The 10,380-nt window shown below is 36.2% G+C and overlaps 1 long non-coding RNA gene across 1 annotated transcript; it reads left to right on the forward strand.

The window, feature by feature from the left end:
* The first annotated feature begins 4,611 nt into the window (after window positions 1-4,611).
* On the forward strand, window positions 4,612-7,261 carry LOC126801748 (uncharacterized). Its single transcript, XR_007672869.1, has 5 exons — window positions 4,612-5,345; window positions 5,645-5,746; window positions 5,854-5,932; window positions 6,381-6,594; window positions 6,915-7,261. It is a non-coding gene; the product is annotated as an uncharacterized LOC126801748 (long non-coding RNA).
* The last annotated feature ends 3,119 nt before the right edge of the window (window positions 7,262-10,380 follow it).

Below are 10,380 nucleotides of genomic sequence, written 5' to 3' on the forward strand. Positions count from 1 at the left end.
GCATGAAATTTAGGTGAAGTCGTAAGTCAACTTAAACGTCAATAGAAATCTTGTTTGATTAGATGTTCCCCTAAAGTTCTAATTGTATTGGTGTCTAAAAGTATGTAATATGCATGATAGAACCAAACTTGTAATTATGTGGTGCATTGGTGAATTTGGTTTAGTTTGGTAAAGAGAAGTCGATTATGTAAATAGTAATTTATGTTTTATTTTAGTAGTTAATAATCAATCTCAAACCCCACATCAATCGCTAAACACTAGAAGTTTAGAGTTCCATTCAATTCCTCAGACTGAACAATGCCTGCTTATTCTGTACTAACGATAATATTTTACAGGATCCCTTAAACTGGGGTTTGGAACCCTATATGAAATGAAGGTTTGGAGATGGGCGGTGAACTGGTGATGGATGAAGGTTTGATGAAAAAACGGGTATTAATCAAAAGGAGAAAGAGTATGTTTATAATTAATCCAGTGTGTTGAGGTCTACACTAAGTAGTATATTTCCTCCAGTCACATGTAGCCTCTAATAGTCTAATTACTTAATCAAGTAGAAGAAGAGAGAGGCCGAAAGAGTATTAGAATAGTTTTTTTTTTGTTTAATCTAGTGTGACTGGGTTCACATAGAACCATATTTCCACCCATCAAATGTTGACAACTAATTAAATGTATTAATGTATATGTAACATATCAGTGCGGTGTGGGTATATGCGGTCGGTTCCGAACCTACAACCGCTTTGACCTGTTTATATATTAATTATGGTGCGGTTTTTACGGTGTGTTTTTATTTCTCGCCGATTCGGTGATTGCACCACTTTTTCTGGTGCGGTCCGGCTGGTTTTCACATGCAGTTCGGTTTTTTCCCACCCCTACTCTTAATGAGCTCATCGTTATTTGTGTCTAAGAACATGAGAGGGTTAAGAAAGTCACCATTCACTTGATCACCACCAAACTACAGTAGAAAAAGCCTAGCACTGAGCAGAAAGTTGGTCGTTCTAAGAACCCAGGAGTGTAGAAAAAGGCCATGAAGGTCAGTGGGAACAAAGGGAACATCAAATGCTTCTTTTGTAAGCTCAAGGGACATATGAAGATAGATTGTGGCAAGTATACGGCCCGGAAGGCAAAGAGAGGTAATAATTCATTAATAAACTAATATATTGAAGTGGATTTAGTTAATTTTCATTTCGATAGTTGGAGTTTTGATACTGGCTCACCTGTCTATATTACAGACTCTTTTGCAGGGGCTGCAAAACCAGCAGAAAGCAAGGGAAAATGATATTAGAATCCATGTGGGAGAAGGCACGAGAGTAGGAGTCAAAGCCGTAGGATTTGTTAAATTAGTTTTGAGGCCAAGAGTTTTCTTAGTTTTGGAGCAAGTGTATTATGTTCCTTCCATGTTTAGGAACTTAATGTCAGTCGTTATTTTGATTAAAGAAAACTATCAGTTTGTTATTGATTCAGTTGGAATGAAAATAAATTGTGCTTCCTATTATCTTGCTACTATAAAGTTTATTGATGATTATTGGACCTTGCCTAATACTTGCCATCAGGAAATCTTGTTGATTGAGAATGATGTTGATTATGTGATAGGGAAAAAGAGGAAAATGATGAGAAGTCTGCTTTTCTTTGGAATAGGAGACTTGGACATGTCTCTAAAGAAATATTTGAAGTTGTTAGGGCTAGTTTGATATTGCTGCGACTTTTAAAAAAATCTGCTTCTACTGTACTATGAAAAAAATCAACTGTGAAAAAAAAAAACAGGTTTGTGTATGGTAAATATAACTTTTACAAGTACTGTTAGAAAATAAAATATTTGGTAAATTCTATTCAAACCTACTATAGAAATGTTTATTCACCAAAACAGATATGATTTTGTTTTAACATATTAATAAGTTATAAATAATTAATTTAATAAATAAAACACTAATAATTAACAACTATAGTTGGACACTGAATAAATATCTTAAAATCACCAAATTATTATCAATACGAACTTAAAAAAAGAAGAAGAGAATTTAAAACTAAGTAATAGAACTCAATGTCTACATTGCATTATACTTGTTGCTATAGAAAATTTCTCAAAAGTTCCATTTCTCATGCACTGACATCATGACAGGTATAAAGATCTTCTTCTTGTGTATCCTCCTCTGTATTGAAGTAGTGTTATTCTCATTTCCATGCTTGTTAAAATGTTTATCACTTTCAACATGCCTCCTTATTTAGTTGTGGAGGGCCATTATTGCGACAAATCTTTACTTGCTTGTCAAATAGAAAATTCGGTATATCTCTTAAAAGTTCCACATTTTCCAAACTCCAAAAGTGCATTCACTAACACTTCTCAAAGAAGAGTGCACATAGTTGAAAACCCGCATGGAACCTGTTGGACCACCAATTTTCTATGGAAATCTGGAAGATGATATGTGGTATTTTTATATGGCCCCAATTACCTTCTCATTTGTGGGTATCATGCATCAATTAAATAATAATTTCCTGCAAATATTATTTAGTATTCGAATATGTTAAGATACGGTATTGAAATAACATATAAATGTGAACAAATTGTTAAGAAGTCTTGACAAAAAATTATTACCAGTAGGAGGATAAGGGAATTTCCACTTAGGATTTCGTATGGCTGACAAGAAGATCCTTGTATCATGGCAGTACCTTCCCAACCTGCACGTGCAAAAATGAATTGCATTTCAAAGTTTCATGCATCCATTATGTTTTGAGTCGGCATCCCTTTTGATATAGGGTACTTGATATGCAGAACGAATTGAACCAAGAACATGTACACTGTTGATGACACCAATACAATCCTTGAAAAACATCAAAACAAAATTTTCAATACAGAATTAAGATTTACTATTAACATATACAAACATTGAAGTGATTACTTTAAAATGAGGCATGTATCTGGAATCCCTTCATATTTGTGGTGCTGTGTTCTTGAATTGACGATCTTCTGGTTGTATAACTTCTATAGCCAAGCTACAGATAATATCCAACACATAAGTGAAAATATCTACTCATAGTCTCCCTAGAGTGCTGAAAACGTTCTTGTGCTAATCTGTTTACCACCCCATGTCCTATAATGTGTAAGAACATTCCTAATATCTGAAAGACATTGATTCTTTTAGAAACCACAAACTCATATTTGTCTTGCAACTGACATCACAATCTGTAAAACACACGCTAATTCATTTCCCTACTATTAAGGGTGCGTGGATTGTACTGTTGACAGTACAGTGCGGACGGTTTTACCCTTATATTTAGCTGGGTTTGGAGAGGGGTCATTGGAGAGCTGTAGGAGAGAGAGCGCCGATTATTGTGAGCTTTTGTTTTTATGTCGTGCTTTTCTCAGTGGTTTTGTTTTCGACTGGGTTTGTTTGATTTGGCTTCTCTCTTCGTCGGTTCAATTCTTTCTCTCAAAATAGAGACTGAGAAGGAGAGAGAAGGAGGGGGCAAATCGTTATTCTGTTAGGAGCTTAGTTTCTGAGCCGCGTAAGTGTTCCTCTCTTCTTCATCTTTTTTAAATTTGAGATTTTGTGGTGGTTTTTTCTGGGTAATCTTGATTTAATGAGCTTCATTCTTTTCTGAGATTGATTCTTTTTTATGGGTTTTATTCTTCTCTATAATGGACTGTGTTCTTTGTTCCAGGAGAAGAACAAACAAAGTTTTCGGTCGATTTTGCCATGAAGTTTTCGGCAAAAGAAGGTAAGCAATGGGGTTTATTTATATGATGATATAGAATATATTAGTGCTTGAGTGTAGAGCCGGGTAATCAATTATGAGTGTGTTCTTAGGAAATTCACTTTTTTTTTTCAGCTTTGATTCTGGTATTGATTAATTGAATGTATATATATATAACACCTTTTGAGTATTATATCTTTCTGAAAATAGTTCAACTTGAAAAACTAAAGTTGAGACTTTGAGGAGAAAGAGAACTGAGAGAATTGAGAGAATTTGGAGGTCTGGAGTCGTAAAGATTATTTCTTGCATGCCAAATATTAATACGATTGAATGAATGTGATATTTGGGTAATTCCAATACTGAGTTTCCATTAACCTAGCAGCAATACTTGGGATCCAATACTGAGTTGCTATTATTCTAGCAGTCGGAGTTCAGATAATAACTTGGACAAAAAGTAAACTTAGACGTGGCTTAGCAGAAAATGGCACGAGACTTTATCCCGCAACAACTATATACTTAATGGTTTGGACTTTGGACTATAAATCTCTAAGATCTCTGTTTCTGTGTTGTATTTGCTCAAAGTCTGAGATAGTTTTATTTGAGAGAATTGCTCACTCTTATTTCATATGTATTTATTAGTGTTCTGCCATTGTATAGGTTGAACTGAGATTGTTTAATTTGTAGAGGACACTCGGAAGAGAGATGTTTTTTTACATACGGATAAATATTGCCCAAGGAAACCTATCTTCCAGTAATTCCTTATGCAGTGTATCCTGATGCGTGTGGGTAGAAAAGAGAAGGGGTCTATCCTCTTTCTCTTTTGGTTTATGTGCTCTTCTCTGTCTCCGTCTAGGTTTTTTAGGTTGGTCTATCCATCTTTGCTTCTCCCAATCTCCTCAAACTCTCAGATTGGTTTCAAAACCACGCAAATGTTTCTCACATTGGGTTTGCTTCTTCTCTCACGTCCTATAGAAAGAAGCTGAATTTGGGTAATTGGTAGAAAGTCGTGTTTTATTATCATTGGGTTTTGTTGCTTCTGCGTTTGGTTTGTGATGGGCAGTTTGTGATACATTCATATTCGATTAATCCGGTGTTTCTCAGTTTGGATTGTCTTACTCAAATGGTGAGAAGTATAAAAATAGCAGTTACTTTTTCGAAAACCAAGGAGCACATCCATTGAAAATAGCTTCAGTTATTACAGTATTTTGCATTATTATTTATTTTATGTTAACATCCCAAAGTTCAGTTGTTCATGGTCTGTTACACTGTGCTTTGAGTTTGGAAGATAATTTACCCGTAGCAACGCGCATGCACTATAAACTGTTTCAGTTTAGATGAAAGTTACAAAACTAAGATAATGATAAAGACTTATGCTTCACAAGTAATTGGTTCTGCTGTCGTTATCGAATGTGTTGCTTAACTAAAATCTATACCCTTTTTCTTCATCTATTCTTGCTGCTAATCTACTAGAAGTTCTCCGAGGGTGTGCTGAGAAGCAATTGTAGCAGACTTCTGATCCAGTTACCATTTTCGCTTAATGTACATAGCTCATCAAGATGATGTTTCTTATCAGTGCTATTGTGCCATGTGGGCATAGCTGCAAATATGGGGGAACTGATAAGGGAGGTTACAAAAACTGGAAGTGAAAAGAAAATAAGGTAATCATGCAAATCTAATTTGCTTGACGGTCAAATCTATATTAGCAGACTAATTGCTCATCACAATTTAATCAGTCTTCTTCTATATTACTTTACCGTGCCATTTTTTTGGTTGTTTGTGGAACTTTTTCCTCATTAATTGTAGTTGTGCAAGTTTTTGAATGAAGTTTGAATAATTTATGATTCTACGTTGACTGATTTCAATGAATGCTTTATTTGTATTCCAACATTAACTAATTAGTACTTTTGCACTTTAATATCAGTTGGAGTTTGATGATTAAATTTTTTGGCTACTCTAGGGAAGAAGGGAGTATCAGTAGAGTGGAAGAGGGAAATGGGAAGCTGTCATGGTGAGCTCAGAAAATATTTTGCAGAGCCATTAATTTCACTCACTTCCTATGGTTAGATATATCAGTGTCCTTATGCATCACTATAATCAAACTCTTTTGTAGAATTTGGGTTTTTGTATTTCTGAATTGATATTTAATGGTGTAATTGCTTTTTTCAGATAATGTAACCACATTAGGTCAAGTAGGATTGGGTTTGTAGTTGGGAGGAAGGAGAAGAGACTGCGTTTTGAGCTACAGGTATGCACATTGCTGATTTCCATTTCTTCTCCCTCTTGCGTGCGTTTTTTTTCCTCTTATTTAAGGATTTTCATTTTTGCTTCTTGAATTTGGATTGGGTGAGTAAAATGAAGGTGTTTATATTTGTTGTCAGTGAGGCCCAAGTAGAAACATCAACTTTCCTGTGGGCTAATACTGGTTTATAATTTTCCAAGGAAATTGATATGTTAGAATGTAATTTGAAAGTATATGACACTAGAACAGAACCCACGGTGGGTTGGTTTGTGACGGGGAAGAACATAAAAGGTGGGTGTTCATTTAGAACTTTTCATACTTTCATTATGGGTGTATGAATTATGAATTAATGTCTGAATAAAATGATGGTTTTCATGGTTATCAACTGGAATGAACAATCATAGAACATTATTGTTATAGCTTAGTCAGGTGTAAACTGTTAATATATTTGCAGGAGTGAAGAAGTCACAGTGGCATTTTGGAAAGAACATGGACTGGAATTTGATGTTGACAGTATTCGAGTATCACCTCCCATTTTGACAGTTGCCACTGGCTTCATAATCAGGCAATATCAAAGTATGAAGAAATAACAGTTCCGTCAATTAGTCCACTTCCAGTTCTGATAGTTGCCTAGCTCCTCTGTGATATACTTCTCATCTTTTTAACAGGTAAGTATTTATTATAATTTATTTTGTTCCTGTGTACACTGGATATTGTGTGTGGATGCATATGTTTTTTTTTAGAACCTGAAGGAGAATATCTAGATAGGTTTCAAAATATATGATTGAAATCTATTAGCATAGTTGCAGTTCACTTTTTCAGTTTCCATTTTTTCATAAAATCAGTTCTAGATTTTCAGTTACAGTTCAAGGCACCATGTGGTTCTCTCTTTTACTTTAATTACGTTTGAATTATTATATTTGTTTCATCTTCTTACTTTGGGAAGTTATTTCTATATTTCATTTATTTGTTTTGTTGTTATTTTCAGCTTGGAAAAGTGTTCAAGGAATGCTGCATATGTGCTGAGGTTTAAGTTGATTTTGCTCGGGTTTGTGTTGAGCTACCTATCGTTCTATTGGTCTTTGTTTTCCCTTAATTTGTTTATGTAAATTTTGGAAGTGCCATTCATTGGTAGGGAAGAAACTCCAGACAACAAAATATGATTGAGTTTTGTTTGTCTCTCTTACTTTATAAGTCTGTTTGGTTTAAGTTTTGAGTGGGGATTATTTGGGTCGACAAATCGTTAACTTTAATTGTCGTTAGGGACTGAGTATCTGTGTGTTTTTGGGTGTGTAAGTTACAGATAACAAAACATTGAGGATGCTCGAATTTATTGGGGTTTTGAACTTTTGGTTTGTTTTTGATTCCGTCTGATCTGTGGGTTTCTTCAATTTAGGATTCAAGGTTGGATTGTCGAGTTGATTAACGGTTAATTCTAATTATTGTTAGGGACTGAGTAACTGTGGAATTGAAAAAAAAAAAGGATAAATAATGGGGAGGAAGTGGTGTTCGGTCTGTCTTTGTTCTTCGATAGTCTCGTCAAAGAACATGTGAATATTCTTTCTCCAGCTTCATTTTCATTTTTGTTTGTATCTTCTTTGTGCATTTCTTGGCCTATGAAATAATTCAGTGACTTTGACCAGTCTTAGTTTGGATGTTTATGTTTGAAACTGATTATGAACACTGAATATGGATGAATCGGAGTGTTCTATTTTTAGTTCTGCATTTTGATAATTTATTTTCTTTGGATTTGTTCAGTAAGTGTTGCATAGCTAATAGTGAGCAAGCAAATAGAGTACAAAATTATAATTGAGAGGTTTTGAACTCTTATAGAGTTACGAAATGAAACTTATATACTTCTGATAGGGACAAATACAACTCAGAGTTCATTATGGGAACTTTATAAATCAAGCTATGGTAGTGGGCTATAAATAATGAGGGTAGCTGTTGCTACATATGACTCAAGACATACATCTGTCACTTTTATTTTCTCTTTGTTGCTTATGTCTTGATTTAGATCAAGGCTAATATTCACAAGGAAACTAAAGCTTTTGTTTTTGTTTATTGTGAAATAGGTTAACACAGCCGAGACCGGGATGTGGGATGGTGCATGAAAAATGAAATCTCAGATAAAGGACTTGTAAATATGTAGAACAACACCGAATAGTAAGTTTGAGAAATTTACATACTTCATTCAGCATATAAGTGGGATTTTTGGCTTGCTGATATCAAGGCATGACCAAAGTTTCTGGTAGTAACCAAGAGGACTATTTTTTCATTATGTGGTATGTTAGGTAACTCTTAAGGCTTACATCAGACATGTTATTTATCCTCTTCTTTGTAGGTTAGATAATACGTAAAGGGTACTCGGGACACCCCTCGACCGTGGTCTGGGAGTCGGGGAATGGCCTCCGGCCCCATGCTGCGGGTCGGGGAACAATCTTAGGAAAAACGCTTTGTCCGCCTCCCAGGGAGGGGATTGGGGAGGCGACAATGGATTCTCTTGTTCATTCAGAATCACCATTGAGTAAAGCTGGAAAAGTGTTGCTGACGAGGGCCCTCCTTCTAGCGCCAAATGTTACGGGAGCCAAATCCGGGGGATCTAGCTTCTTGTAGCCGTGTATTCCGATTTGTCAGCTCAGTGGGACCTCACACAACACAAATCAAAGTCAAAGGGCTAGTAGTGTGCCGATCTTTGACCATCCGAAGCTTAAATTAGTATCAGGTACGGAGTAAGCTCGAGAGTTAAGGACTTAGGAATACGTTACCTCTTTTAGGTGGCTTAGGTAGCCTATTTATAGGTGCATTGGGAAATGTGCATGGCTCTTTTTTCAATATGGGAGTGTGCGCCAGCACATAGCATCTATCATTTAGGCGAGCCACCGTGGGTGGCGTTCATGGTGATACCTGAGCAAATAGAGAGGCTACCGGATCGGCTTGCCTGCCTCCTGGGCCTTCTAGGTCTCCGGCGATCGGAATATGAGGAGATTAAGCTGGAGATCACCCCGTTCAGGGGTGGTGTTAACAAGTAGTATTTACAAGATAGGAAGAACGTAAATTCCAGAATTTTCTGGGAAAATGTGGCTGAAAATGTGTTCGTTGTGTTCTATGATATTATTATTCTATTGCAAAAAAATTTTGGGCTTGCTCTTTGCTTAAAGGTGAGGTAAGCAAATGTGTGACCATTTCAACACTAATTTATCAAACCATTGTCCATTTAGTACAAAATTCAAAAATTTATTTTCTTTGAAGACTATTTTTCCCTTGCATCTTATTTTACATATATTTACTTTTTTATAATTAAGTGTGTTATAATTAAGTTTATTCCTCGGTCACCGGAAAATTATTGACCCCCAGTAATCACGTTACTGATCTCAATAATCTGTAAAATCTCTTTACAACACATTACTGACACCCATTAATCACTCTAAAATCTCTTTACAACACATTATTGACCCTCAGTATTCTTTACAAACACATTACTGACTCCCAGTAATCTTTACAAACACATTACTAGAAGCCAAATCCTGCTTCCACTTATCAAACGAAGAACACAATCATCACAGCCTCTCCTTCTCTCCGCTGCCGACAACCCATTCTAGATTTCAAGCTCCCTTCGCTCCTTCTCCTGCCACATCCTCCTCCGATCCTCCAACCGCTCCTCTCCCTCACTCCGCAACGGCGCCACTCTAGAGCTCAAACTCTTGCCGCTGGCAAGTCTCTTCCACACCTCCTTCCTCCTCAAGTCACCTCTTCCAAACTTATTCGCCTCGGCTCCGTCTCCATGTCGTGGGAGACTGAGCGATATGCTTATTAGAGTTCCAACTAGACGACGACCTCCGCCTCCACCTACTTTGCTCGACCCTTTCCACGTCGATGATAGGAGCACTTTGTGCGACGTTCTTAACATGTTTTTACCTCCATTTGTACTTTGCTTAGCCCTTATTATTGTAATGTTGAGTCATTGAGTCGAGTTAGGAATGTTTGGTGGCGTTAGTTGCTTTTGGTGCTAAAACGGGTCTAAAATGCATAAATTGTTGAGAGTACATAGAGTTGTATTCCTTATCAAACTAGGAAACCTAGTTGGGTTAGGATTTTATTATTCGACATTTATGTAACATTTGTGATTTATATTTATTATTTTATTTCTTTATTTCAGAATTAAATGAGAGATAATGGCTTGGAAATTAAAGAAAGAAAGAGGAGTAGAAGGAAACAAAAGGAGAAAAAGGAAAGAAGTAATTTAGTTTCTGAATGGGATGAAAAAGAAGAAGTATGCAGCCTCAAAGGAGGGAATGTTCATCCGGCAATTAAAAGGAAAGAAGAAGAAAAGAAGGAAAAAAAGAAATAGATGATCAGCCCATCAAAAACCCTAGCATCCCCTCTCCTCCTCATTCCTCTATATAAGGCACGGCCTCCCTCACAATTCATCATCACCATTCTCTCACAATCAC

Source organism: Argentina anserina, chromosome 7 (genome assembly GCF_933775445.1).
Source record: "Argentina anserina chromosome 7, drPotAnse1.1, whole genome shotgun sequence".
Taxonomy (NCBI): domain Eukaryota; kingdom Viridiplantae; phylum Streptophyta; class Magnoliopsida; order Rosales; family Rosaceae; genus Argentina; species Argentina anserina.